The sequence below is a fragment of the Ovis aries genome, chromosome 1, assembly GCF_016772045.2.
Source record: "Ovis aries strain OAR_USU_Benz2616 breed Rambouillet chromosome 1, ARS-UI_Ramb_v3.0, whole genome shotgun sequence".
Taxonomy (NCBI): Eukaryota; Metazoa; Chordata; class Mammalia; order Artiodactyla; family Bovidae; genus Ovis; species Ovis aries.
The window spans coordinates 235,597,193-235,603,826 of record NC_056054.1 but is presented as its reverse complement, the minus strand read 5'-3'; positions in this window follow the sequence as shown (position 1 = coordinate 235,603,826).

Here is a 6,634-nt window from a genome sequence, read left to right as displayed (position 1 = left end):
AACTTAAATTTCTCACAGCCTTTTCAGCTTTTCCTTTCCCAAGCTCCACAACCTCACGGCCAGTTTTCTGACCATCAGCTCTCACTATTGCATTTGTCCTGTGAACCACTTAGAGAACAGATTGTGCACGCTTGCTGTCTCATCAGTCGTGTCCTAGTCTTTGCAAGCCCATGGACTGGAGCCCTCCAGGCTCCTCTGTCCATGGGATTCTCCAGGCAAGAATACTGGAGTGAGTTGCCATGCCCTCCTCCAGGGGAAGGATCAAACCACCATCTCTTATGCCTCCTGCATTGGCAGGCATGTTCTTTACCACTAGTGCCACTGGGGAAGGCCATCCAATAACATAATTCCTTAACGAGAAATCCTCCATGTTTCTCAATGCATTCCATGTTCATATAAATTCTACTTGTTAGCATTTAACATCATCAAAAATAATCAGGCACTTACTTATCATGTCCTACATAGTAACAAGGACTTTATGCTATCAGCAAGTTCAACACCCTGATCTCTGAACAGACCTGAACTTTGTTTCCTTGCTGCTTTCTCTGTTTTCATAGTCCCTTCTGTCCAGAATGGCTTCCTTTGTAGCTCAGTCAGTAAAGAATCTGCCTGCAGTGCAGGAGATCCGGGTTCAATCCCTGGGTCTGGAAGATCCCCTGGAGAAGGAAATGGCAACCCACTCCAGTATCCTTGCCTGGAAAATCTCATGGACAGAAGAGCCTGGTGGGCTGCAGTCGATGGGGTCACAGAGTCGGGCACGACTGGGTGACTAACACTTACTTACTTACTTCCTCTGTCCAGAATAGCTCTCTTTAATAGAACTTTCTATAAGAATAGAAAAGCTCTATAAGTCTGTGTTGACCAATATGGTAGCCAGAAGCCACACATAGTTATTGAACCCTTGGCATGTGGCTAGTGCAACTGAGGAACTTAATTCTTAATTTTATTTGATGTTAATGAATGGTTACCAGAAAATATGGTTCTGGATTTTGCCACCATCTCTCAGAATTCTCTCCATTCCACGGTGTCCAGGGCAACCATCTATACTCTTATGCCTCTATTGATTTCCATAGTAGGAATAATTCCTTCTTTAACCTGTACAACAATTTAGCTATATCTTTTTGCAAGTTGTATCACTCAATAAGATAATAAGAAAATAAATGATTAAAAGCCTTCTGGATACACACTACCATATACTAGCTGTATAACTTTGGGCATAGCTAGCTTCTCCAACCCTCATTTTCATTATTTGACAGTTGCTTCCTCAGAGTTGTGAAGATTAAATAGGAAAAAAAAAAAAAGTCATGCTTAGCTTTAAGTTGTCTTTGTACGGGTGACTAACTGATTCTTTAGAAATGTGAATTAAACATCTAGTGAGCATTCACTCACTGCTTAGGATGCCACAACAAACAAAATACAGTCCTTGCTATTCTTGAACTCAAAGACAGCTGTGGGCACATTTCCTGTCTTATCATTCTTTCTGGATTTTGAGCCCTGAGGAGCAGAAATTGTATTTCTTTATCTTTATGGTTGGTTAAGAGCCTTGTACAACATTTGGTATGTGGGAGACTATCTGTAAATATTTAATCAATGAATTTATCTATCCTCTTTCTCCTCCCCACACCTTCCCCCTTTTTAACATGGATAGAATTATTTTTTATTTGATGGCATATTTTACTAGTCTTTATTGTAGTTGCTTATATACATTTTTTATTCTTCCTCCCTCTCTTCCCCAAATACTCAGCAATCAATATACATTTGAGAAGAGCAACTATCTTGCTGCTTTTCATCTCCCATGCTTACTTTGAGATAATTTTCTATGAATTCAAATATCCCCTGGACGGTGAAGAATAAAACAAAGAAAGTGTTAGTTTTCTTTAAAAATAATGTTGTGAACATTGCTAAAACACATGGTATATCATTTTAAATTCCCATGGATCACAGTGCTCTGGCATTAGAGCTACAACTTTAGCTCCTTAAGACTCGAGAAGAGAGCATATTTCATGTGTTTTTTATTTAGTTTTCCTATGTAACTGCTAACAACTGTCTGCTGTTCACCCATATACAACTTACTTGTTGAAAGATTTTTGGTGAAATAGAGTTCTTTGCCTAGCTATGAATTTTGTTTTTCCTTCTAAATTTTTAAAAAATTTTAATTTCTATTATGTAAATGCATAGATCTCATTAGTATTGCCCACATTGAAGTCATCATTTTACTCTTTAAAATACCAAGTGATTCTGAATCATGAAACTGTGTTAAATACTTCCCCCCTAATTTATGATTAAAAATTGTTCCTGGTTTTCCATCTTGGAACAGTACATAAATAAATTATGAAATACAACAACCACCAAATAGTTTGTAACTGATGAACCTCTTTAAATATAAAGAGTAAATGGGATTAACCAGAGGTTTTAAAAAATGAAAATTATGCTTATAGAAATAAAATTAAAAGTCATATTTCTTATGCATAGGTCAGCAAAACAGAAATAGTGTGAGGCTATGAATATGATTGAAGTTATGGATAAACATCACTGGATGAGTTCAATGTTCTGATACTCTCTGCTATGAAAAATACAATTAAACAACAAACAAGAATGTTTAAGAAAAATACACTTAAACCCCCAAACAAGTTTGGGGTTTGGGCAATACTTAAATTCTTAAAATTTTTTATCATCGTTAATTAAATTTTAACCTCAGCAGAATGTAATGAACTTTGATGTTCATCATTACTTTTGTAAAATCCAGTTAGTGGTTAATAGACCTATCTAACTTAGGCTTTGCACTTCTCATACGTATTCTTCACAAAAGGTAATTGTATATGGAGAAAGCCCTATCCATTTATCAGGAGCATTTGAAAGCAAATGGCTATTAGAATGCAAGGCACTTTTGTCATATTTATATGATTTATGTCATGTCATAAATTTCTCAAGCTTATATTTATGCTACTCTTCAATAGATTAGATAGTTTCAGTCTTATCAACTAGGCGACCTTCCAAATCTGTTAGAATCTTCATTATCCCTAAACCCTTACTTGCGTGAAAGTGAAAGTTGCTCAGTCATGTCCAACTCTCTTTGAGCCCATGACTATACAGTCCATGGAATTCTCCAGGCCAGAATACTGGAGCAGGTAGCCTTTCCCTTCTCCAGGGGATCTTCCCAACCCAGGGATCAAACCCAGATCTCCCACATTGCAGGCAGATTCTTTGCCAGCTGAGCCACAAGGGAAACCCCCTTACTTGTGTACCAGCACAAAATTACTAAAAAACTTGTGACTGACTGAGTGATCATTTGGATAAAAACTGATAGAAATTTGTTTTTCAGCTGCTTTTATGATTTTAAAAATGAAAATGTCTTATAGAGTGTATTTTCACTTAGAGAATGTTGAAAGAAAAATTGTTTCCTTAATATGGGAAATTAGAAATATGTAAAAGGTATCTTAAAATATTGAAATAACATTTAGCAGAGAAGTAATTTAAAAGAAAATGGATGTAATTGCATTACACATCGCTAACTCAAAAACTGCAATCTGTTCAAATCAGTTTTTACATTAAGCTGGAAACTTATTTACTTATTGAATTGATTTCTTATTGAATTATGAGTGTCCTATTTAATAATCTGAATAAGGAATAACTATAAAAAGTCAGGTTTACCAAAATAATGAAAATTTAATTTCCTTAAAATCTCTGATGCATACTTTTCTAAGCTTATTTTACTAAAGAGATTTAAAATGATCTCAAAGGCTTATCAAGCTTTAATGCTGAAACAGCTTACCCAGTGCTATTCTCTGCTTTTCTAGAAGATAAAGCAGAGGCCCAAATAAATAAAATAACTGGGTCAAAATATAGACCATGTGTATTACTCCACTTCCTTCCAACTTTTAGAAGGTTTTAGTCCAAGTGTTTTAGCCCTCAGCTGCTGATGGTTCTAAGATTCTGAATAATCTCTCTTTTTAAAAATTTCCTCTATTCTCCTTCTCTCATGAGCTTAGCTTCTGAATATACTTAACTACTACTTTTGTATTTTTTTGTCCTGAGTAACATTACAGTCTTTCATATTTTACATTCATCTTTGACGAGTACTAACATTTTTCACAACATATTGTTTAATTCACTGATTTGCGCCAGTCCAGGTTCAATGCATGATACAGCGTGCTCGGGGCTGGTGCACTGGGATGACCCAGAGGGATGATATGGGGAGGGAGGTGGGAGGGGGGTTCAGGTTGGAGAACACGTGTATACCCATGGCACATTCTTGTTGATGTATGGCAAAACCAATACAATATTGTAAAGTAATTAGCCTCCAATTAAAATAAATACATTCATATTAAAAAAATAATAATTCACTGATTTGTCTCCAAATTTACAGACAGAAGTTTATCAGTTTGCTACAGCCGCTATATGCTGCATAAGAAAGCACTGAGTCCCAAAACTCAGTGACCTACAGCAACAAGAATGCATTTTCTGCTCACATAACTTCAAGTTGTTAGAATTTTGTTGGTCTGGACTGGGTTCGCTGTGCTGGGTGCCAAATTGTAGGACAGATCCAGATCTGCTTTATGGATCTCTCATTTCTCCTGGGCTGGCTACCCAAGCATTTTATTTTTTGTGGCAAATCAAAAGGCTACATCCAATCTCACAAGCACATTTCAAATCTCTGCCAGTCATCTCACCAACATCCAATCAGCCAAAACATGTCACACAGACAAACCCATTACCCATGGTACAGAGAAGACATTCCTCCCAAAGAGGTGGGAGCACTAGGCAGTGAGTGAACATTTGCTGAACAATCATTTAGTTTTCCATACCAGTTCTGGAACTTCTCAAAACTTTCCTGACAGTGCATTCTCTTCATCAGATATATTCAAATAATTTTCAATAAATACTTTTTGGACATAAATAAATATTTGTGTGCCAGCACTCTTCCATCCCTTGTTTCTGGAATTCTCTGTGAAGACTTTGGGATCAAAGAACTCATAACAATTTATTTGGATTTCCTTCTAGATGGATTGGATGTATATAATTGGGTGGAAAATAATGAACACTGGAACAAATCTGAGTTCATTTGGGGGAGAATTTTACAAGTAGGGTTTAAATTAACCATTAGGAAAAACAGAAAGGATTGTTGCATACTCCTTTCCAGAGTAGAGAGTTTAGGTATGAAAGAGGGATGGCCTTGCCCAGGGAAGAATGTAAGCTGGCTCAGCAGTTTACAAGCCTGGAAATATCCACTGTCAATATCCTTTGTGATCAAATGCCTGCCTAAATAGCACCATACTCGGCCTTATAATTTTTTTTCCACTTATTTGAAATGCACATGTAATTGCGTACCCATTCAATGACAGCTGAATATTTCATTTCAGATTCTCACTATAACAAGTAATGATGTGAGGAACATCCTTGTGTCTATATCGTCTGTATCTCAGATGGTTTCTTAGGCTAGCTCAGGGAAAGGATTATTGGATGACAGGATGTAATTTTTATAAGGCATTTGACACATTGCAGGGGAGGCTCTTTATGCAAAGTTTTTTTGTTATGGCTTGGATTTTGCACTGTAGAAAGGGTGTGGCCTATACAAATTTTCTTTTCTTGTGTGGTCTACTATAGATTTGTTGACCTACTTCTATTTTAACTGACACTGATGCTTATCATCAATCTTTTATAGCATAACTTTCTCAGAAAGTTTTACATTTTAGACATCTTTCAGTTGGCTACACACCTCTTCAAGTAATTTCATTTGCATTAGTATAAGTGAGTGAAATGTTTCTGGAATCTTTGCATATTTCAAAATCTCTCCTGGTACCATATATAAACAAGAACTGTGCTGGGTACAGCCTCTCCCTTCATGATAACGTGGATGCTGCTCTGTCCCTGTTGCCCTTCATTTTTACAAAGAGAAAACCGAAGCAGGATAGTTTCTTTCTTTTGCAGATAACTTGCATCTTCTGTGTGGCTGCTTTTAAGACTATTTCCCCTTGTGGTTCAAACACTTCTCTGATAGTCTACTAAACGTTTCAGATATGAGTAGTCCTTGCATTCAACTCAAGAAAGTGACATTTAGTTTTGTTTTTGGTTGTTGCTACCATTTCAGTGTATTTTTTAATTTTTTTCCGCAGGAATAGCTGGACCAGTTTGAAACTATTCCCAACTCACAACCCACTCACAGTCAAAACACAGTTGTCTATGAAGAGCCTGTAGCCATGGCCCCAGCGGCTCTCCTTTTTCCTCCATTCTGACACGGCTTATGCTGCTCTCCCTTTCCTCACGAACATACGTGGGTCCTGACCCTCTGCTTAGGTCCTTGCAACCCATGCTTCAGTGAAGCAGGCTGCCTACATTCTGCTGGGGTGGGGGTGGGGGGGCGGCCACCTTGTTTGCCATCTTTTTCTTGGTTCCAGCGCCCAAATCTAGCTGAAAGCTGGCCCCCGGGGGGGCAAAGCCAAGTCTACTGCCTCAGAACTTTCTTATTCAGAATAAGAATTCAGACACTCCTAAGAGTCAACTTTCGCGGATATACGGTTTTTATTCTTTTTCCCTTTGTGAAGGAAATAGAATCAATAGTCATTAGCTGTCTTGTGTACATGATTTTCACGGAAATTTCCAAAATGTTTTGAAAAAAATAAAAATTCAGAGAAAC